This window comes from Schistocerca nitens, chromosome 6 (genome assembly GCF_023898315.1).
Source record: "Schistocerca nitens isolate TAMUIC-IGC-003100 chromosome 6, iqSchNite1.1, whole genome shotgun sequence".
NCBI classification, from domain to species: domain Eukaryota; kingdom Metazoa; phylum Arthropoda; class Insecta; order Orthoptera; family Acrididae; genus Schistocerca; species Schistocerca nitens.
This window is the reverse complement of record NC_064619.1, coordinates 43,880,562-43,905,473: the sequence shown is the minus strand read 5'-3', so window position 1 is coordinate 43,905,473 and position 24,912 is coordinate 43,880,562. Positions and strand designations below refer to the sequence as shown.

Here is a 24,912-nt window from a genome sequence, read left to right as displayed (position 1 = left end):
TGTCACCGCGGAGATCTTGAATGCTGCGTGGAAACAAATGGAATTGCGACTAGACATCCGTGCCACTGAGGATGTACACATTGATGTGTATGAATGAGGAAACAAAACTTTGACTGCAACAAAAATATCTTCTCCCAATGGAAACCTGAAGTGATTTCCGTAAATCGCTCCAGGGAAAAGCCGGGATGGTTCCTTTCAAAGGGCACGGGCGATTTCCTTCCCCATTCCTGAAGCAGTCAGAATTTGTTCTCCGTCTGTGATGACCTCGATGTCGACGGGACGTTAAACCTTAGCTTTCTTCAACCCTCTACTGCAGGTCTTCTGCCACAGCAGCTGATTCAGCAGAGCTGAGTTTGAAACGAACTACAAGCGGAACGAAGCCCCGAATTGAGCCGCGAGCCTGCTTCAACGGAACAATTGGTAGCGAATGGCAACGATGGTTCGTGTTCTGGTTCGACATTTTTTCGTTATAGAAATTCAGATATGGACGGGTTTCCTCCATCATCCTGCGCTTTTCCGTGTCTACCTACTGTGTCCATTTTTTCGGCCACTACATCTTCCTTATAGCCCTCTCTTACAATACTCTGCATAGCACGTTCTGACTCAAACCCAAGTTGTGCGATTCTGTTCCATTCTATTTTCCTTTCGTCCGTCGTCGTCGATGCAGGGCAGGGAACATTCGTTATTGTCTACGTGAGTTGCTTTTGTTTTCCTGGTGTGACTCTCGAGGAATCTCCCTTCTACAAGCCACACACAAAATTCTGTCTGCATGCCTCCTCAGAACAGTTCAGAAGTAACCCGATCACAAAATACGTAAAAACCAAGTCGACTTCCGCAATGCTTGAAATGTTATAGAACAAATATTCAATTTATAAAATAACATTAAGACACAAAGCGCCTAGGAATAGACCGATCGCATGCTATTTTGTGGACTTCAACAAACCGTATGATTCAGTCGATCGCAAACCCCTGTTTATCATCCTGGAAGATAAAGGACTCCCTCCGGAAAGCTAAACATCATCAAATAAACGCTCACCAACACAACCTCCAAAGTATAGCTCGTGGCTGAGATGTCGAAACCATTTCTGGTCAAACCCGGTGTTCAGCGAGGCGACGGTCTGTCTGCCAACCTCTAATCTGGTTTTGCACAAAGTCATCTCATATTGGCAAAAAGAACTTAAAAATCAAAACTATTGGCAAACCATAACACTTGGAAGATCTGAAAATGTTTCAAAATTTCTTGCGTATTTTTTGCAGATCTGGCAATAATGGGCACTGGTAACACAATTATCAAGCCTGAAGACTCGCACGCTATCAAAACGCCTGCACTCCGCAGGAAAGGTGATCTGGAAGGTATCCTGAAAGAAGAAAGCACAATTCTAATAAAGAACTCGGCCCTAAAATAAGAGAAGATGGATACAGACTACAATCCCGAAAACCTATCGAATCACGCGGCAGACAACAGAAAATGCATACTGCTAGTTTATACCCATATCTATGGAATCCTAAGAACTAGGTTCACTCACAAAATTGAGACGTACACAGAAGAACTCAAATCCATACCCTGGATTCAGCAGCTCAAAAATGATTTAGAAAAGGTTCTTTTAAGTCTATCAGGAATTTTCAGCAAAAACTCATACAGACAAAAAAAAATTAACAAATGGGAAGTACTGCCAGAGAAGGAAGTCACCTCGTGACAAAGTGGACTAAAGAAAGAAAAAGAATCCACGGAGAAAAAAAATCAGAGCCCTTTGGAGATTCCGAAGATTGAAATATAATAGCTTTGCGTGATCCAATGGGTTCCAATCGGACCTAATAATAATAATCATAATAATAACAATAACCTACATTATGGACAGGTAGACAATTTAAAAAAATTATTTCTAGAACGAGCAGAAACTAGCAAAATACACAAAGCAATCACTCATATACATACATCGGCTACACCACTGCAATTTCATAACCACTTCTACAACCCTTTAGATCACATAAAATCAACAGATACGAAGAAAGTAAATTGGAAAAAGAAAACACTACATGGCAAGCACCCGTATCATCTAACACAGCCACACATCGATCAAGATGCATCCAACACATGGCTAAGAAAAGGCAATATATACAGTGAGACGGAAGGATTCATGATTGCAATACAGGATCAAACAATAAACACCAGATATTACAGCAATCATATTATTAAAGATCCCAATACCACGACAGATAAATACAGACTTTGCAAACAACAAATAGAAACAGTAGATCACATCACAAGCGGATGTACAATACTAGCAAATACAGAATACCCCAGAAGACATAACAATGTAGCAAAAATAATACATCAACAGCTTGCCTTACAACATAAACTTATAAAACAACACGTTCCCACATACAAGTATGCACCACAAAATGTACTGGAGAATGATGAATACAAATTATACTGGAACAGAACCATTATAACAGATAAAACAACACCACATAACAAACCTGACATCATACTCACCAATAAAAAGAAGAAATTAACACAACTAATCGAAATATCCATACCCAATACAACAAATATACAAAAGAAAACAGGAGAAAAAATTGAAAAATACATCCAACTGGCTGAGGAAGTCAAGGACATGTGGCATCAGGATAAAGTTGACATTATACCAATTATACTATCAACTACAGGAGTCATACCACACAATATCCACCAGTACGTCAATGCAATACAGCTACATCCAAACTTGTATATACAACTACAGAAATCCGTAATTATTGATACATGTTCAATTACCCGAAAGTTCCTAAATGCAATATAACATATACCGTACAGTTAAAAGGAAGTCACGCTTGATCAAGGTCCGCGTCACTTTCCATTTTTGACCAGACATAACGTCTGAGAAAAGAAAGAAATAATAATAATAATAATAATAATAAGACACGATGGTAGGCTGCCTGACACCTTCCAGCCACCCATCCTTCTGGAAATTCTTGTGTGGCTGCGAGCTTGCACGTCACAAGAAGGACGTAATCACGAGTTCTCCGTTCCCTGTGGGTCTTACTTCCAGGAGAACCAATCACATCGCCAGCCCGCTGTCAAAACGACCGCCATCCTTTGGGAAGGGAGTCCTTCCCCATATTCATTAGCAAGCGAGACGTCCAACCCTGTTCCGGTGGGATTTCGGCAGCTCCTCGCCTATCTTCTCAACGGCAGTGACAAGTGTGACATTTCTAAGGATTCATGAGCACTTTGCTAATGAAGACGTTCCGCTGCTAACTTTTGTCTGGTCCCACGCCTCGTATGGCTTGGCCTGGGCGCACTCTTTTACTACAATACACATCAAAAAGATAATACCGCGTTACATTTGGATGAACAGAGTACGGAGCACTCAACGGAACAGCCATACCGCGTTTCACATTTGCACCGCCTTCAAGCCAAAAAAAATTATACACAAATAGCTAAGTAACGGAAACTCTTAGGTTATAAATTAATTTCCTCTTCACCGTTTCTGTCGAACGGATAGTTCTGTAACTGTACGAGTAGTGACCTCTCGTTCACTGGCCTCATTCATTCCTCGCTTTCACTCCATATTAGCCATCAGTTCTCTGGAACCAAAATAAAAACACTTGTACTATACTTTTGCAGTTTTCCGAACGTCGCATATTTGTATTCACGAACTGGTACAGAATCGATGCCTCACTGCTGAAAAATAATTAACTTCTTAGAGATCCAAGACACATTATCTTGCTATAATGCAAGCGCATTCCCATGATGTTGCACTTTAGCATGGGCAGGTTTAAGTTCCTTTGTTAATCATTATGCTAAATGTTTAAACCATGTAGTTCTTACGCCATATCTCATTTGACAGTCGTTTTCTCTGCGTCTGCCTGTCGTGCACCTACGCATTTATTAAGCCCACTTATAAAACCATAAAATTTGCTAAATCTGCGCAAGAAAGATTGTATAACGAAAGTTTTAGTGCGATATGATTTTTTTTTTGAGGGGGGGGGGGGGGAGGGGAGCTTTGGCTGTTCTGCCAGGGGCGTACGATCACGTCGGTACTGCTCTGTCTGGGAGAAAAGAAATTCCGAAGCAACAAGGAATTGTAGAGGGACAGCAAGGCTACTACAGTAGGCAAGTGCAAATTAACGTAGGTTGCAGTACTTGAGCAATGTGTTCTAGGAGGAATGGTCAGTATTTAGGGATACGATAGGAAAGATTTTTAGAAGCAAAAAACTAACTGACATGGGCTCTCGATTACATAAGTTAATAGCTATGAGAACTATATATATATATATATATATATATATATATATATATATATATATATATATATATATATCACACCTCTTCTAATGAACAGCCAGCCGGGTTGGCCGAGCGGTTCTAGGCGCTACAGTCTGGAACCGCGCGAGCGCCACGGTCGCAGGTTCGAATCCTGCCTCGGGCATGGATGTGTGTGATGTCCTTAGTTTAGTTAGGCTTAAGTAGTTCTAAGTTCTAGGGGACTGATAACTTCAGAAGATAAGTCCCATAGTCCTCAGAGTCATTTGAACAATTTGAACCATTTTTTTCTAATGAACAAGGTCTCACAGCTCTTAAGGTATCCATTTTAGGGCTCATTTTTACTATATTTTTGCTTCGAATGATGACAGTTCCTGTAATATCCGTGAATAACGACCATTCCTCCTGGGACGCCTCTACAAAGAAGCTTGCACAGGACAGACTAATATGGAAAGATGCATCAAGCCAGTCTTCGGATAAAGAACAACAATAACATAAAAAACAAATTGTTGACAGTAGTCGACAGATGGCCGTATTCGACATGAAACGTCATTACGTATGTGCCCTTAAAGTTGGCTTTGTAAAGGAAAACTGGGGAATCTGAATTGTTGGTGTAAGATCAATATTCACGAAATTCATCGGCCTATAATAACTCGTACTTCTATAGTTAAAGAAATCTAAGCCTGGGAAACGTTTTAACTTTAATGAGACGTAAAAGCTAACGGTAGCAGGATATTATGCATAGCTTCCAGACCAGCAAGTGAGGGATGGAAGCAACTCAGAGAGAAAAAAGTGTTTGACTATGTTGGTCAGAAGCTTATTTTTTTTTACCTAAAAAGGAAACTATACTTCTTGCTCGGCCCATAAAACTCTTTGGCCGCGAAAGTGACCTGAGTATTACGAAAAAGCAACTGTAATGAATCTGAAGGTCTGATTGAAAACGCGTCGCCGTTAAATAAATGTAAACCCGGATTAGTACAGGAGGGGGTGCTAGGACTCATGCTGTAGGAACATTGGTGCAATTTAATTTGAGGACGGGGAATTGAAAATAAGCCGCGGGCTCGGGCACGGTTTGAGTGCGCAGCGAGACGCGATATTGTGGCGGTACGGTGCAGAGGGAATTTGACGGCGGTGTGGGATCGGGCGTAATTTGGCGGCCTTCATATGCAAATGGCGGCGCACCGCCTGCGGTTCTACCCGCGCCTGCCCTGAATGGGGCTCGACGCAATTTTATACCACCACGGGAACAGCCTAAGCAGACCGCAAGGCTCGATAACAAGCGCTCGTGAAATGGTTACTTCGTTCGTTCATTGTCTTGGACGCCAGACTGCCAGCAATGTGAGCGCCGCTGCGTATGCCAGTGAACGGTCAGATGGCTCGACACACCACCTCGCCACGGCTGTAACAAGTGTGTCGGAATTGAACGCGTTTCTGAGGTACGCCGTAACAAACGAAAAAAAAGGAAGAAAGATCGGATATCCCGACGACATCGCGGGCATTAGAGACGGAGCACAAACTCTTGACTGTTTCAAGGAGGGAGAAGTAAATCGGCCATATCCTTTCTAAGGAACCACCCCGGCATTTGCCTAGTGAGATTTAGAGAAAACACGGAAAACCTAAATTTGGACGGTCCGAAGTGGATCTCAACCGTCGTCCTACCGAATTCATTACTGTAATTGTGTCAATGTACAGTATGTTTATATGTACTGTGTTAAGACATACTAATATAACAGTTATTGTTTAGCTCATATCTGACGAAAATTTATTTTTGATCCATTGATGTAAACAGTTCTTCTCCTGTGAAGATGACTGTAATAATCGAAACAAGTAGAGAATAAACACACAATTGAACAGTTGATGGCACAAATATGCCTTTTCTTTCTCTTTTTTTTTTTTTTCAAAAACCTAGCTGTCTCCTACGAAAAGTATCTGGCAATGTTCGAGGTGAAACGCTACTCTACTGGTGGGTGGCCAAGTGTCTACACGTAGGCACCACGCGGGAACTGCAACACTTCTCTTCGGTCTATTTTTTTCTTAGCTTCTTAGACAGTATGGGTCATATCAGGTCTGTCCAATTTATCTTCTGTAAGCTATTTTATGTGGCTTGGATTGAGAGCGGACGGAAGACATCTACAGGACTACTCTGCAGATCTCTGCCTGGCAGACGGCTCATAGAATCATTTTCACACTTTTTCTCTACCGTTCCACTCTCCAACAGCGTAGGGGAAAAACGAACACAATCTTCCCGTACGAGCTGTGATTTCCTCTTCTTTCGAATAACCCATTTGGAGGGTACGATGAATGAACTTGGGCTACTCTTCACTGTATTAGCCCGCATCTCGTGGTCGTGCGGTAGCGTTCTCGCTTCCCACGCCCGGGTTCGATTCCCGGCGGGGTCAGGGATTTTCTCTGCCTCGTGATGGCTGGGTGTTGTGTGCTGTCCTTAGGTTAGTTAGGTTTAAGTAGTTCTAAGTTCTAGGGGACTGATGACCATAGCTGTTAAGTCCCATAGTGCTCAGAGCCATTTTTCACTGTATTAGATTTCCTTAGTTTACAAATTTCCTTCATCCTTTTTGGAGTGTTGTTCTCTTTCTTCTTGAGTTCACTTTCGTCTATAGCTTCTTCTTCTTTTTTTTTTTTTTCTCCTGAAATTCTGCCTTTGGAACTGCCTTTCTGAAATTTCTGTTTTCTATTGTGTCTTTTGTAATTCCAGCGTTTTCCATGTCCTTTTCAGTCTCTATGAACCATGGGGGGTTGGGTTTGTAGCTATTGAGTAATGTGAATATCCGCTTGGTTAGTCGGTTGATATCCATTCTGAATATACATCCAAAAAACTGTAGTCTTCTCTTCATTACATCAGTTAGTTTTTCTGTTTTCAAGTATAGCTCTATGTTTGGTCTTAACCTGTATTCAGCATTATCGGTTCTTTTAGTTCCCAGTATTTTCCTTAACATTATTATTTCGACCTTCTCTAGTTTCTCAAGATTTCCATTTCTTGTTAGTTTAAGTGTTTCTGCCGCATACAGAGCTTCAGGCCTGGCCACTGTTTGGTAGTGTCTTAATTTCGTCTTCCAGGACAAGGATTTTTTGTTATAAACGTTTTTGGTCATATGAAACACTCTTTCCATTTTGTGCACTCTAGTTTCTATAGCTGTCTTTTCTTTTGCGTTGTATGTAATCCACTCTCCGATTTATTTTATTACAAGGCTATTTTTCGCTATGTAGGTCGTATCAACAAAATATTTTTCCGTTTGGAGGAGATAGTCTGTGATTGAAATTTCGTGACAAGATCTCGCTGCAATGAAAAAAAAAAATTTTTTTTTCTCTAATTACTGCCACCGCATCTCGAGTATCATGCCTGTGTCACTCTCTCCCCTATTTAACGATAATATCAAGTGAGTTGCCCTCTTTGGAAAGGATCCCATACCGTGCAGCGAAACTCCAGAAGAGGACGGACGTGTTTAGTGAGGGCAATCTCTTCAGTGGATTTGTTGGGTCTGCTAAGCGTTCTGCCAATAACGTGGCACGTTTTTAGTTCGTCTTCCCAACAACATTATCTATGTGATCGTTCCAGTTTGACTTGTTCGTAATTCTAATTCGTAGGTATCTAGTTAAAATGATATCCTTTAGATTTCTGTGGTCTATGGTGTAACCGAAATTTAATGGATTTCTTTTAGTACTCACGTCGGTGACCTCACACTTTTCTTTATTTAGGGTCAATTGCCACTTTCTTTCATCACATCCTGGATATTTAGTTCTTTAATTTAAAGTATTTGAACGTTTCGAGAACAAGTCTGGAAAGAAAGCTTTAATGAGAAGGTTTGCACGCTTTATTTCATTTATCGAGTAAGAATGACACCAGATACTCATTTATTAATTAGATTAATCTCAGATGCACCTCTTAGGGCTTTCGGTGAACATAATCCACAGTCCGAAGATTTAAAAAATCTTACAGAGTAGTGGCTTAGTTAAATAATGTTCTCCTTAAATGTAACTTTTTGTCTGTTTTATTAGAGTTGAAAACGTTAAAAAGGGACGTGATAAAAACATATTGGCTGACAGGCTTTAATAACCCTCCACAAGTGTCAAAAGTATAAAAAAAGCCCAGTAAGATCATTTAATTGAAAAGAACACTATAGACTCCAACTGACCACTCTGAGTGAAACTAAATTTTATCATTTTCCTGCAACGAAATGTATATACAATTTTCATAGATGTCCATGTAATGACTGAATACGAAGTTAACGGTTAGTTATTTCATAACCTTTTACTACCAAGATTACTGCGATAAGAATACTTCCATGATCTGACTGGACAGTTATTTAAAGAGAAGGAAGGATTTTTGTAGGACCGACGACGCTGCATACAAACATTGATAGAAATTCACAGTTTCTTAGGAAAGGATTCATACACCTGGTAGAACAGGAATACACTGCACTCCCATTCTTCATTCTGAATTAACCCCTTTTCCCACAATGTGCCACGATGGTTGACGTCTGGAACATTTGTGGTACAATTCTGACTCTTCTTATACGTGGAATAAATGCCTCCAGAAGCAGGTTCTGGCCTGGAAGCAGTTTTTCAGGAAAGATAACGACAGTTTTTCATAGCACACAGAGACACCGTATCTTATTGCTGGATCACTGCAGAATGTAACTGAGTGTTTCTTACGGTGATTACAGCGTGTCGCTGAGCACAAGAGATTTGACTCAATATTTAGATTTGGGTGGCAGACACTTTCCGATTAATTTTCTTTTATTGATCGTTAAAAGCCTTCCACAGAGTAGCTTTCAGAATAATAATAATAACACACAGAAAAGGGTTGCAAATACGACAGCAAGTTATTGACTTACCAACGGGATAGGGCAAATGGATACCAGCCTCTAGGGAAGTGTACGATGAGTAACGAAGAGACAGAATACAGAAAGAGGTACAGAGCAGAAGTAGCCGGAGCGGTGGATCTATCCGGCGAGAAAGGAACAACAACACGAAGATAATTCTCGGAAGGAGGGCGAATATAAGAGTCAGAGAATGAAGCCATACTTGCGAAAGAGATAACAACTGAAGAAATGAGGGCAAATGTATAATTTTAGGCGCTAGCTGGCTGTAACGATCAAATATATACATTTTAAATGCAGACACTCCCGGTGTATCGTCATGCACATATCCTTTGATGTCTCGGTAAGTATTTCTAATTTCGCTCCTCTCTTCCTCAAGATTTAGTGGACTTACAGCAAGCTAACACTACCCATCATGCGATCTATGTGAAGCCTTCTGTCAATTTAAAACATCAGTTTGTTTCCCTTTACAAATAAAATATTTAAGTGGAATTTCATGAACCCACTTAATAGACAGGTCCCAAATTAGTCTACAGCCTTATTCGGTTTAACGATACGAATTAACAGGGACTTTTGTCCGCCTGCTTAGCTGAGTGGTTATGTGCTTGACTCCCAGGCAGCGGTCCCCAGTTCGATTCCAGGCCGGGTTGGAGATTTTCTCCGCTCGTCGACTGGTTGTTGTCATCATCATCATCATCATCATCATCATTTCATCCTCATCACTGGCACCCCAAGTCGCCCAATGTGGCGTCAACTGAAATAAGACTTGCACTCAATGGCCGAACTTCCCCGGATGGAGCCTCCCGGCCAACAATGCCACACGCTGATTTCATTTAAAAGGGACAGTAAAACATGAAGGCTAGCCCGTAATCCAGCCAGAGACGGCCCTTCGTATTCATCGCCTAGGTGTGAGGTCCGTCTTAGAGCCACCAGCTGAAGTTGAAGTTAGCTCTAGTATTCTAAAATTTATTGAGATATTAATTTTCTTTCAATATTCACACAAAACCACATTCATGCAAACTTCATTTATCATCACAGGTACAGCGTTAACGGATATCATTACACAATGAATTTGAAAAAAAAAATATTTGCGAGAAATCATCTTTCGGAGCTCGAGTATTCACAAAATAATTTACAATGTCAGAATTTCGAATTCCACTTAAAAGAAGGACTCAAAAATGTCAGTCCGAAAAATTCAGTAGACTGTCGCTCAAACGGATCTGTTGCGCATAGTTACAAGCAAAATCAAATCAGTAATCTAGCAGCTTTGAATACAAATTAATAATTAGCTTAGTGACAAACCGTACGCTCATCTTTTGGCTCGTCACGAATTAGCTAGTACTGTCGTTATCCATATGACGACCTCAGCTTCGATGTAAATCAATTCCCATACGAATCGAAAACAAAATATTTTGTTAACGAGCGTTCCTATAGTGAATTTTGCAGAGTAATGAAATGTATCTGATTAGTTTCTAACTATTCACAAATATAATCCAGCCAGTCAATGAGTCTGTTTTATTAAATCGGGTTCATAATATTACGTTACATTTGACGAACAGTTATCTCTACTTCGCAATCAAATGTCGCAAGGGGATAACGTTAACAACTAAACACTTGGATTCCGAGATTACCTATATGAAGTAGGTGCTCCGAAATACAGGATTCAAAATATAAAACTAGCTCTCTGCAAGAAATGAAATCGCGACTATATTTAACAATCAAGCGATGTTTACCTACTGTGCATCTTCCTTTCTGCGGTGTTACATCTGGGGAGAGAAGGCACAAGAGCCATTATTTTGGAGCGCCTAATAAGATACAGGGCACTCCGTGTCCATTTAAGGGAAATCTAGGTCTCAGGGTCACTGGAATTTGGAAGATTCTTTGTGAGTGTGGAATCAACTACATCGATCAGTCCATCTGCACCGTACCCGACCGCTGTGTAAAATACTAAAGCTCACTGAACATCGAGCTCTCGAGAAATCATCAGTTGCTGAGAAGAGTCTCACAAATAAATACAGAATCATGTTTGATGAAACTACAATCTCGTCCGGCACCTTTGATTACGTTATTGAAGCAGCAGCAGACTTTAGAATGTGGAAGAACAACTACCACCGGGGCGGCGCCGACATCTTTCTGGCGAGCGACAATGATCTCTCGGCACTGACGGAACACGAAGAAATACGCTAACAGTTTAAAGTACCTACGAGAGCAATGGCGTTACCATCGTGTATACAAAGTCTCTGGTAGGAAGAAGCAATGACGAAGTACGCATGCCTATCACAAGCGTCTACGGGCTATAAATGGTCACCAAAACAGTAGCCACAACTGTCAGTTACTCGTGACGAAGCCGATAAAGAATTTAATTGAAAGCTCGAGGCTTTACTGATATTTGACGCGGGAAGAAAACAGAGATTTTTTTTTCCTACAAGGATGTCGTCGCGAGAAACTTGGCTCTCTTAAATCCAGACAGTCACTCATATCGTTAATCGGAGTCAAGTAGGAAATACGTTTTCAGTAAACAAAAACACCTTGAACGAGTTCACCTGCAACAGCGACAGAAACGTCAGTAGTTTTACATATTGACAATGCGGTCACAAACCCAGAAAGATTTTACTGACTGTGACAATGGCCGCGGAAGCCTGTTTGTAATTAACCATTATTACTCATACGTAACTAAAAAACCATAAAAACTATGTTAAAATTCAAACTTACGGAATAAGGCGCCACAGAGCACAGTACTCGTACCACGGAAAAAGTGTCAAGTACGGGAGCAGGTGGTATTCGTTTCGAGATAATGCCATTCTACCGCAAAATCGATTTAGGTACACAGTGGGAGTGGCTATCTCGCCACCGAAGTGGAGGCGTAATCACTTGCCTAGAACGCTAAAAGGAGGAGTAACGGTGTACGAGTGTTTGTCTTTAGGCTGCCTTATCCATGGGTACTCGGCGCCGTACAAAGCCGCCGTGATGGGACTAAGCGCGAGAACTGCAAAAGTGTCTGCGAGAAGCGGGGTAGGGGCAGGGGAAAGCACTCTGAAGAGTACGGCAGGGCACAGCAGAGGCGGCGGCGCGGCGGCGTAATGCGTCCCTGCCTAACGAGGGCCGAGGGCCCGGCCGCTAATGGTTGCTGGCGGCGTCTCACCGCGTCCCACCGCCACCCAGAGAGAGAGAGCACTAGCAGTTGTCAGGTGTTACCGGCTAACAAGTAAGCAACACGATGGTGGCAGTTTCCATCAAGTTCGCCGGTGACCACAACACATTTAAAGCAACTAGTCCCAACAGCAGCGTTCTATACACCCCCCCCCCCCCACCCCCCGCGCCACTAACTTGCAATCAACACACAGTATACCAGGATGCAATCTGTATATACGATGGTGATTCAGAAAAATCAAAGATACCATTATTTTGGACGTAGTGCCCACGACGTTCAGTGCACGCATTCCAGCACTTCGGAAGTGCACAGATACCTCCTAAGAAAAATTCTTTTAACTGCGAATGCGGCCTTCGTGCACGGTGTTTTCACGTCTTCATCACTTCTGAAATGCTTGCCTGTCAGCGTTTCTTTGAGCAGTCGAACACAAAGTCAGTCGGCGAGCAGACCTAGTGAGTAAATCAGGCGTCAGTCAAATTTCATGTCACAACGGGACAGCTGCAGTAAGAAGTCCTCGTCGCTTACTGCTGATTGCAGGACGAAGGTAATTTTGTAGAAGATTTGTCTACGAATAACTGGGCACTGTTTATCTTCATTTCACGTAATGCTTCCATATTACCCCTTTTGCATTTCAAAAGAGAGCGCGCATGACTTTCCTGCCGCCTCAGAGGCACATACACGACGATCTCTCAACGCAGCAGGCAGAAGACGTGGTACCCATCTTGCGAACACTTCACTGAATCGGAGCACATCGTAGACAATACCGTGTGCTGCTTTTCCTTCGCAATCTCTTCCACAACTATTGTATGTACGGCGCCTCCGCTTTTACACCTTACGCACCACTCGCACACTTACGACACGGACACACTATAGTCACCCACCTGTGCTACCATCCTGCGATGCATTTCTAAAGGTTTAACAGCTTCACTACTCAGAAAACGTACCACAGATCGCTGCTCCAGTGCGGCGCAATTCTACGTCGGGCAGCCATTTTTACACAAACAGAGCTTCCTTCCCTGTGATGCAACAACAGCCTGCCAACTGCCATTTTTTTGATACAAGGATAGCTCCTATCAACTGCCAACTCAATAGTGTAACTTTTAGAGATTTTTTTTAACTCTTTAAGGTTTTAATTTACAGCACCGTTGTAAATATCAGCAACCATAATCATCACGTAATTGCCTTGGTGTAGGGTTCCTCCAACAGTAGTAGAAAAACTGGTAGTTTTATCACATCACGAGGCGATCACATATCAATGTTTATCGAAATTAATTAAGTAGTTCAGTGCTACCGTAGCTTCTGGACAGATAATTTGTTTGAGCAGTTTGTACAAACAGAAATCTTCGGATAACAAGTAGTTTAGCAATATTCTCATTAAGCGAATTAGAGATAGGGGATGGGACTTACAGAGGGACTCCCACTAACATGACCTAGGTCCTGGGCGAGACCAGTAACCAGAAATCCTTAGCGAGTTAAGATTAGAATTTTTATAGAGCATGAGCAATAGATAATTATCAGTATGGTGAAACTTCCTGGCAGATTAAAACTGTGTGCGCCGACCGAGACTCGAACTCGGGACCTTTGCCTACTGGCAGAAGTAAAGCTGTGAGTACCGGGCGTGAGTCGTGCTTCGGTAGCTCAGTTGGTAGAGCACTTGCCCGCGAAAGGCAAAGGTCCCGAGTTCGAGTCTCGGTCGGCGCACACAGTTTTAATCTACCATGAAGTTTCATATCAGCGCACACTCCGCTGCAGAGTGAAAATCTCATTCTGGAATCATTATGGTGATTATATATAGTACTGAATATGTGAAATTTAAGAAATGTCTGTCTTATTAACAATGTGTTATCAGTTCCCTCACAGCGTCGTTGTCGAATATTAATAAAGACGCCTATCAAAAATGTGTGGCAGCTGTGTGGAAAGAATCAACGCGGAGAAGTAATTGACTGCTTGGATAAGGAGTGATAACAGGGCATAATTCGCATATGATATGTAGGTAAGCAAACAGAAATAGAAAGGGATGAGAGAAACATGAATAGTTCACAATGTGACAGTCACATTATCTCATACAAAACATTAAACACCGGAGATAAACATGCCGTGCAACGTTGATTCCCCCCCCCCCCCCCCCTTTTCCTTCTGTGACGCAGACGGCGCTGAAGACGGGCATGCGCGTCCCATATTAATCCGGCAATAAATAAATAAAAAAATACACTTTACTGGGCAACTTACATCAATAATACAGATTAGAACATCATATGCTTAGTATTTGCCAGCTGCAGCGCACCACGTGTGCAACGAATAGTTCTCTTTTTTTCGTCTTTCATCTTACGAAATAACAGTGTTTTAAGGGTAAATGCTTATAATGTGCTGTCTGGCGTACACAGTTACGTACTTCATCAGATAATGCAGCTGGGAGAGTTGCCGTAAGCTGGAATGCGCAGCTCAGTGACATGTCAGCGTGCGACTAGAAGGTAGGTCAAGGTTTCACGTCTCGTCGGGTTCTGATCATCATAAATTGAGTAGAACTGAAATAAACAAGGTGCAGGAAGGAATTGCGCCGCGGTCTTTACAAATGAGCGGCCTGGCACCTGCCTTAGTTTGGGCAAACAAAGAAAGGCCATAATGTCGAGGGCAGGACGGTTGTTTGCTGCGCTCCCCTCGCCAGCCTATAAATAGGCGTTACCTCCTGTCTACTCTACACTTTGCAGTATTCATTCGCAATACACACACATCTGTACACACACACATTTGTAAGCCGTGCAATCAAAATTTTAAGCTCTGTTTATCCTTTACTTCTGCAGCTTGCATGGTTGCCGAACATCCCAATTTATGCGGGATTGTCCAGTTCTTCATGTTGAAAACTCAATTCCCTATTAAACTTTGTCAATATACGTAAGAATCCAAGTTACATCCGAACCGTTAACATTTCACGCAACATAGTCTGTTCATTGTACAAGCGATTACATGAAGAGGCAGTCTTATTAACGGAGCTGAAATTAAAATTTCAGTTACTGGTCCAAGAAGTTGGTACACCTGCACTCAACTCACATCAAGCAGCCAGTCAGAAGTTGATCAAAACAACTCATTGTTATTACTGTGCATTTTGAAGCGCGCGAAGCATTTTTAAGATTGCATTGGTCGTCAGTCAGCGAAACAAACTACCAGTGACGAAAAGATGTTGAAACTGAAAGATAAGTTTAACAATTAATTATGTAAGGTTCCTCATGGCATAACAAACGTAAGTACGATTAAAAGGCTCAGTGTACCGTTAGCCTCTCTTATTTCAATGTTTCGAGGCGAAAGTGACATTAGAAACCACGCATGCACTGAAGTACACACAATCTCACTTCTGCTAACGTTTTCCAGGCCGACTTAGGTATTATGTTCTCATTTTACCTGTCATTATACAGCAAGGAAAAGTGATTGCTGTAGAATCATATACAACCAAGAGCTTGAGGAACTATACCAGCAGCCCAACGTAGCAGGAACTGTCAAAGCCAAACGAAAGCAGTGGGCTGGCCATGTGGCCAGGATGGAGGATCACAGATGGCCTCGGAAGCTCCTCGATTTCACACCTACAGGAAAGAGACCGCCAGGGAGACCCAAGAAGCGTTGGAGGGTTGGACTCCATGAAGATTTAAAACGAATGTCAATAGATGTGGACGAATGGCGGATAGCAGCAATGGACAGAATGCAGTGGAGAGGAAACTTGTAGATGCGTGCGGTCCACTGGGACTGATCACGTAGTAGTAGTAGTAGTAGTATTAAGAGGGACACTCAAACACGAAGAACAACCAGTACCCCTGTTGGCCCGGCTGACTGCTGCCGCCAAGCATGCGGTGGTATTGAGTTGCTGCTGGATTGCTGTTTATTCTTAGTGTTTTACCGACACTGTTCATACATACATACATACATACATACAGACAAACCGAACGTCGCGCAAGGTCACCTTGGGACCGCTCTATCGAAAGGGTATGTTAAATTGTGGTTCAAAATTCATTTTGTTTGTAACTGGAGACAAACTGACGCTTTCCGCTGACAATAAGCGTCGCGTGAAACTGATTGTGAGCAATATTTGTTGAACCGACTCCATCTACATATTGCAAAAACGAAATTGTAGATATCTGCTGAAATATCAGAAAGAGTGAGCCTGATGACTTAGGAGGGCTACCCTACATATGTACAGTTGGTTGTATCTACGGGTGAATTTCTTTGACTTCGACTTGACAGCGTGCGATTTCGCTTGTGCAACGCTCCTAGTTCTCTCTCTGTCAGACAGAAGAAGGGCACATCCTGCTGAGAAAGTGTGCCGGCTCTCGATGCATAGCTTTGTATCATTCTGAGTGTGAAGAACGCATTGACTTCCATGTTCTCAGGCTCCATAGAAAGTGCGTTGCGGAAAAAACCACGAATGAACGATAGTTTGCTGCGATGTGGTGCGTCAGCTAATCCTGTTCAGTGGTTACCCACGTACGCCCGCTCCGCCCTGCAGTCGACACGATAGCGTTAGGCGGCGAGGCGATCACGCGGGCGCCGTTGAAAGCTACGCTTGGCCAGAGCAGGACGTAAATTACGCTGGAACGCCGTCACCGGCTCGATTCTAATTTATGGCTCGTAATTTAACCGGTGTGGGTTTTAATGCACGTTCTTGTAATTTTTCACGGCGCAACCGGCTGAATTTATCCAGGGGCCGCCGCACGTCTCCCCACCTCTTTTTTTCATTTTTTTCTCTTTTTATACCAACGGGAGAATGAGGAAAAAGAACGCGTAAATTTGTATATATTGCACCGCTCGCTCGCTCTATTGTTATTAATCATTCTGCTTAATCGAATCTCGCAGTGCGCCATATCGAAATGTAACGTAGAGGCGAGCACTTAAATGAAGTGGACTCGCTGATAGCGAACTCCAAACTAGTTTGTAACTGAGGGTAATTAATGACACAGCTTTGTGTACTCCCAAGTCAGTATTATTGCCAGTGGCAGCGTCATGTCTCACATATCAGGGTCGCCACGATCACTAGATAGCGGAGCTGAGATGTGGGATTATTGTCCTAGAATCCCTTCTGTGTCTTGGTGTGTTAAACTACTTCCCATTTAGTGTCAGTGTTGTGTACAGCGCTGTCAGGGTGTTGTTTTTTTCCCTCAAATTTGGTCGGGATTACAGTGATACAGAGCTTCTTAATACTGACACAAACCTTTCGCAAAAGAATTCGAGAAATGTACCAAAATAGGAAAGCAACGCGGCCAGAGTCGGTAAACACCGCCATGCAGAGCTCATGGCAGGCTCGGACGTTATACGCCACAAGACAGGCCTGCGCTACTTTCATAAAGTCTCATTTCCTATACGGCGCGCGCGCCGTAGTTCTACATACAAAAATCATATCTGACCCTGTGTCTGTGTGTGTGTGTGTGTGTCAGATATGATTTTCGTATGTAGAACTACGGCACATTCTGGCTTCAGGCACATCACATGGGGCTTTGGAAAACTATTTCAAATGTGGGTACATTTCCAGGTTTCTGCGGACAGTTTCCATTCAAACCCTCCGCGTTGCACAGTCATGACAAAACTCTACCATCTGGTGAGCAAGATGTATGAGACAGGCGAAATACCCACAGACTTCAAGAAGAATATAATAATTCCAATACCAAAGAAAGCAGGTGTTGACAGATGTGAAAATTACCGAACTATCAGTTTAATAAGTCACAGCTGCAAAATACTAACGCGAATTCTTTACAGACGAATGGAAAAACTGGTAGAAGCGGACCTCGGGGAAGATCAGTTTGGATTCCGTAGAAATGTTGGAACACGTGAGGCAATACTAACCGTACGACTTATCTTAGAAGAAAGATTAAGGAAAGGCAAACATACGTTTATAGCATTTGTAGACTTAGAGAAAGCTTTTGACAATGTTGACTGGAATACTCTCTTTCAAATTCTGAAGGTGGCAGGGGTAAAATACAGGGAGCGAAAGGCTATTTACAATTTGTACAGAAACCAGATGGCAGTTATAAGAGTCGAGGGGCATGAAAGAGAAGCAGTGGTTGGGAAGGGAGTGAGACAGGGTTGTAGCCTATCCCCGATGTTATTCAATCTGTATATTGAGCAAGCAGTAAAGGAAACAAAAGAAAAATTCGGAGTAGGTATTAAAATTCATGGAGAAGAAGTAAAAACTTTGAGGTTCGCCGATGACATTGTAATTCTGTCAGAGACAGCAAAGGACTTGGAAGAGCAGTTGAACGGAATGGACAGTGTCTTGAAAGGAGGATATAAGATGAATATCAACAAAAGCAAAACGAGGATAATGGAATGTAGTCAAATTAAGTCGGGTGATGCTGAGGGAATTAGATTAGGAAATGAGACACTTAAAGTAGTAAAGGAGTTTTGCTATTTAGGGAGTAAAATAACCGATGATGGTCGAAGTAGAGAGGACATAAAATGTAGACTGGCAATGGCAAGGAAAGCGTTTCTCAAGAAGAGAAATTTGTTAACATCGAGTATAGATTTAGGTGTCAGGAAGTCGTTTCTGAAAGTATTTGTATGGAGTGTAGCCATGTATGGAAGTGAAATATGGACGATAACCAGTTTGGACAAGAAGAGAATAGAAGCTTTCGAAATGTGGTGCTACAGAAGAATGCTGAAGATAAGGTGGGTAGATCACGTAACTAATGAGGAGGTATTGAATAGGATTGGGGAGAAGAGAAGTTTGTGGCACAACTTGACTAGAAGAAGGGATCGGTTGGTAGGACATGTTTTGAGGCATCAAGGGATCACAAATTTAGCATTGGAGGGCAGTGTGGAGGGTAAAAATCGTAGAGGGAGACCAAGAGATCAATACACTAAGCAGATTCAGAAGGATGTAGGTTGCAGTAGGTACTGGGAGATGAAGAAGCTTGCACAGGATAGAGTAGCATGGAGAGCTGCATCAAACCAGTCTCAGGACTGAAGACCACAACAACAACAACAACAACAACAACAGTCTCGGTTAGTAGTACAGTGTTTGTCTTCGCGACCCACGGAACAATAAAGCTACGGGAGGTGAGATTTTACTCAGTTTTAAAAGCTTCGACGCTTTCCACTAGATGCCATTATTGTTCACGTGTTTCGCTCTCGCGTTTTGTCGCACAGAGTAACAAAAAATACAACTGGGTAATTTAAGCTCTGCAGAAACGATGAGGTCATTACAGAAAATTTAATCTGAAAGTACGCATCCTTCGCGAGAGAAGTGACTTTCGTAACAACCGTCTGTATCGTATATACCGTTACGACGTTGCTGCAACTGTGACGGTAGCGCTCGTCGAAGTAACTAGCGGTAAACAATAACGAGAAATGGGAGCGTGCATACACACACAAAATCGTCAACTGAGCAATTATGAGTATCCGTAACTGGTCACTTTATATCATAATACTAACAAATGCATTACGAAAGTCGCCTTAAGACATGTGAATGGCACGTGGACTTAAATTTACCTCAGTTGACAGTCAGAATCTACACCTCTTCTGTGCAAACAGAACTTATCCTAGGAGATACAAATGTCAAAATAAGATGACTGGTGATAATACGTGTGTATTTCAGGTGATATAACAGAAGTTATCAGAGCTCTAAGGCAAAATTTCAGTTCATATACGAACTCTCAGAAAAGCCTAATTGTCTGTAATATTACAAAGGCACAGCAGTCCCACTTAGTGACGACGGCTGAAGTAGTGTACACAATCACTACACAGTAATGTTCAGAATGACTGTCACCAGGTTTGATCTGATTTTGTTGATAATTCTCCTGTAAACAGCAGAATGACGAACATAAACTAACGTAGTATTTGTGAAATTTTAGTTTATTACTAAAAGCGAAGTCTGACAAATCTAGACACACGTTCCTGTTCTGCAGTATTACAGCCTAGCTGTTTTCATGTTTAAATCGCTGTACAGTAGTTCTTGCAGTTTCGTCAACACGGCTGTAACAGCTGTCCCGATGTCAATACATTATCTGTACGAGTAGGGAATGTCTGAGAAAAGTGCGTCTAATGAACCAGTTCGGAAAAGGCGACACGAGAAGTGGCCTTAGAGGGTGGCAATAGGCTACGTACTTACGGCTGGAGGTGTCCAGGTACAGCAGGAAGGAGCTGCACATGATGGCCTCACACGAGATGACACAAAAAAATGTGAGACTGCGGGCCGGCCGTGGTGACGGAACCGCGACGCGCTCTCTGCTGACGTCACCGGTGTATCGGGTGTCTGGGGTGCTCACGAGGGCGTGCGCCTGTTCCTGCCCTGACACTGGCTGAGGCTTTTGGCGGGCGTAGGGTCAGCATTCCTAATCCCCGAGTGCCATGCTGGCGGTTTGCTGCCATTCCTTCCGACCGCCACAGCTGCGTGACGCGTCACAGTACGTTGCGACGAAGAAGACTGTGACGAGTGAGCTGGTCGTTTATCGTTTTCATGCCCGTGCTGTTGTAGCGGAACAGTTTGGGGCTCAACTTCAATGATACCTCCTCGCCTCTCCCTTACCAGGAAATCTAGGTAGTCCTAAACCACACAACTACGGCGATATCGTACCGCCATGATCAGCCAGTCTTGGCAACAGAGGTGAATGGCTGCGCTCTGCAGACGCCTACTCCGATTACACGGATGTTGACGTCCACCTACACTAGGGAGTGATACATTTTCCAAGGAAATATATTTCATTCGCATATTTTGTATTATACATCGGGGGACTGTCGCGAATTGTATATTTCGAAACGTCGAGAAAACGTAATCAAAATTTCAAAGAACTAGTACGACGACACGGTCTGCACAAATAGATGATACACATGTAAAAAATGGTTCAAATGGCTCTGAGCACTATGGGACTCAACTGCTGAGGTCATTAGTCCCCTAGAACTTAGAACTAGTTAAACCTAACTAACCTAAGGACATCACAAACATCCATGCCCGAGGCAGGAGTCGAACCTGCGACCGTAGCGGTCTTGCGGTTCCAGACTGAAGCGCCTTTAACCGCACGGCCACTTCGGCCGGCGATACACATGTACTCCAGGGCAAGGAGTAAAGAGGACAATTTGCTACAGAGCTCTGTAACAGAGGAATTCTGAAGACACTAGAGCTACAGACTCACCAGTTTACAACTAGTGCGCTCTGAATGGTTATGTTCGGTGCTATCGTAAAAAGCAATGAAACAGGCCAATGTTTGACGTAAGACAACGAATGGAATTTCACGCTGCGTGTTCCAGTAGACTTTGTGTGTCCCATAGAAACGGATTTTCTCTGAGAATATTACTACATTTCTAGCTCATAAATTCATTATTTTTAGTTACGTAATTTAAAAAAAAATTTAAGTCCCAATATTGTTTCTAGGTTACATCACAGAGCAGACTCCCACATTTTATCACAATTTGTTTGTTTATTTAAGAGTGTGGCTCAGGGCGCACTATTTTGTAATTGACGTTATTTCGGCGACATGTATGTCAACTATATGAAGTGTAACTGTTAAGTCCAGGTAACACTGTAAAAACCTGTGCCGAAATAAAATGTTTATCCTGACCGAGGAAGTTAATCAAGAGACGGACACTGCTTTAAGACTCAGGCTGAAAGTACTGTGCACAACATACAGACGAAGAATTTAGGACCCTACCTGTGGATCCTAAAGCGGAGAATTGCAAAATATTAAATTTGATATTAATGGAAAGTGTTAACAGATACAAATTTTAAATGAAAACATTAATTTATTCAATCGGAAACACACATTTAACGCATCCGACTATGAAAGAACTTATCTGATATTGCACAATGTGTCCTAGGTTAATTATACCATGCAAATCTGTTAGGTTTCAGCATTACTCGAAGGTAAATGAGAACGCGTCCTTTAGATGCAACTGACGTTCTAAAATCAGTCAGAAGCTTTTATTCCAGCGAATACAGTGACTGTAGGCCTGACTGACTGAGGAACACATGCATCTACTGAAGCAATGCTGAACTTATGAAAGAGAACCGCAATGATCTGAGCAAATGTGGAACAAGTGTTGTCCTAAGATCCATGTGCCGGTAATAACTTAAGATGCGTACCAGATCCGTGCCGCCTCACATCCGGACGAACTCTTCGATCCGTAAGTTGCTCAGAACAGAACACGCCCGCATATCTCTGAATAAGAACACTCAGCCGGCCAATGGCGTGATTCCCTCTTGCACAAAGCTCCCACCAAGAAAGAGTGTCGCGTTAAAACACCAATGGCTTTCCAATTCGCCCTTCTTTCTCAAAAAAGCTATTGCTTGTGCTCTGCCTTTGTGACGTCGCAGACATTTTCACCAATCACGCATTTTCGCGCACAGCAACTAGCCTCGAATCAGAGGTGCTCCGAAAGTAAAATTACTCCGCCCGAGGCAAGGCTCTTATTTTTCTGCAAGTCGTGTTTCTTCGGGAGAGAATAAGACCACTACGTGCTGAAGGCACTCTTCAGAAGACGAGAAAGCACCGGCGTCACGCTGGTAAATTTCATCCTGTGGCCTCCGCCCGGCTTCCAGGCTGAGGGCGGCTCGTAAACGCACAATAGGCTGAGGTGACAAACGTCACGGGATACCTCCTAACGTGTCGGAACTCGTTTCGCCCGGCGTAGTGCGCAACTAGACGCGGCACGGTCTCAACAAGTCGCTGGCAGTCCGGTGCAGAAGTACTGAGCCGTGCTGCCTCTATAGCCGTCCATAATTGCGACAGTGTTTCCTGTGCAGGCTGTCGTGCACGAGTTGAACTCTCGATTATGTTCCATAAATGTTCGATGGGATTCACGTCGGGCGGTCTGCGTGGCCAAATTATTCGCTCGAATTGTCCAGGTACACTGTCATCCATAAAAATTCCATCATTGTTTGTCATCATTGTTGGGGAACATGAAGTCCACGCAGCCAAGCAGAGGACCCAGTTCAATTCATGCAAACACAGCCCACACCATTATGGAGCTACCACCAGCTTGCACAGTGCCTTTTTGACAACTCGAGTCCACGGCTTCGTGAGGCCTGCACAATACTCGAAGCCAACCACTCAGCCCTTACCAGCTGAACTCGGGACTCAACTGCCAAGGCCACGGTTTTCCAGTCGTCTAGGGTCCAACCCATACGGTCACGAACCCAGGAGAGGCGTTGCAGTTGATGTCGCGCTGTTAGCAAAGGCACTCGCGTCGGTGGTCTGTTGCCACAGCCCATTAACGTCAAATTCCGCTGCACTGTCCTGACTGATAGGTTCGTCGTACGTCCTACACTGGTTACTGCGGCTATTTCATGCAGTGATGCTTACCAGTTAGCACTGACAACTCTACGCAAACTCCTCTGCTCTAGGTCGGACAGACAAGGCCGTCGGCCACTGTACTGTCCGCAGTGAGAGGCAATGCCTGAAGTTTGGTGTTCTCGGCACGCTCTTGGCACTGTCTTTGTTACTCCCCGTTGTGTGGCCGTAATCACACTGGAAACCACTTCACGTGACTTACCGGAGTACAAATGATAGCTCCGCCTATGAACTGCCCCTTGATACCTAGTGTGCACGAAACTAGCGCCATCTTGTGTATGAGCATTTCGCTATCCCATGACTTTCGCCATCTGAGTGTGGCTTTGACCTTCCTGGAGCTCGACCAGCGAGGTAACTTTCATGGAGACGACATCTGAGGCTGCCAGCCCGTGCTGTTGCCAGACGCCACTTTTTTCGTTACGTCCTACACTCTCTTCTCGGTCCCAGTTTTCTGCCCAGTTCCCATGCACTCTCAATAGTAAAAAGAAAACAAGATCCACGCAATCATAAATGTAGTTAAGACTTAAATTTAGTTAGAAGTCAGTACTTACAGACACTGGAGTCCAACTTTCTTTTATAAACGTTATTATTGTATTATGGCCCATATTATCCTGTAAGTAGTGTGTTACTCTCATATTAAATGAAAAAGGGACATGCCAGATGGCTTGCCGCTTTTCAAATACACTACTGGCCATTAAAAATTGCTACACCACGAAGATGACCAGCTACAGATGCGAAATTTAACCGACAGAAAGAAGATGCTGTGATATGCAAATGATTAGCTTTTCAGAGCATTCACACAAGGTTGGCGCCGTTGGCGACACCTACAACGTGCTGACATGAGGTTTCCAACCGATTTCTCATGCACAAACAGCAGTTGACCGGCGTTGCCTGGTGAAACGTTGTTGTGATGCCTCGTGTAAGGAGGACAAATGCATACCATCGCGTTTCCCACTTTGACAAAGGTCGGATTGAAGCCTATCGCGATTGCGGTTTATCGTATCGCGGCATTGCTGCTCGTGCTGGTAGAGATCCAATCACTGTTAGCAGAATATGGAATCGGTGGGTTCAGGAGGGTAATACGGAACGCCGTCCTGGATCCCAACAGCCTCGTATCACTAGCAGTCTAAATGACAGGCATCTTATCCGCTTGGCTGTAACGGATCGTGCAGCCACGTCTCGATCCCTGAGTCAACAGATGGGGTCGCTCGGAAGACAACAACCATCTGCACGAACCGTTCGACGACGTTTGCAGCAGCATGGACTATCAGCTCAGAGACCATGCCTGCGGTTACCCTTGACGCTGCATCACAGACAGCAACGCCTGCGATGGTGTACTCAACGAAGAACCTGTGTGCACGAATGGCAAAACGTCATTTTTTCGGATGAATACTG

The 24,912-nt window shown here is 43.3% G+C and overlaps 1 protein-coding gene and 1 non-coding gene across 6 annotated transcripts in view; one reads left to right on the top strand and one right to left on the bottom strand.

Moving 5' to 3' along the window:
- LOC126263671 (homer protein homolog 2) overlaps nt 1–24,912 on the bottom strand; it is a 334,081-nt gene that overhangs the window by 150,798 nt on the left and 158,371 nt on the right. The window contains exon 1 of one of the 5 annotated variants that reach the window (XM_049960787.1): nt 20,343–20,378. The exons of the other annotated variants lie outside the window; for them this stretch is intronic. The gene's annotated coding sequence lies outside the window, so the exon portion shown is untranslated. Of the gene's footprint in view, nt 1–20,342; nt 20,379–24,912 lie in introns of those variants that run through there. 5 annotated transcript variants of the gene reach the window in all.
- Nucleotides 13,884–13,957, top strand: Trnas-cga (transfer RNA serine (anticodon CGA)). The gene has a single exon. It is a non-coding gene; the product is annotated as a tRNA-Ser (tRNA).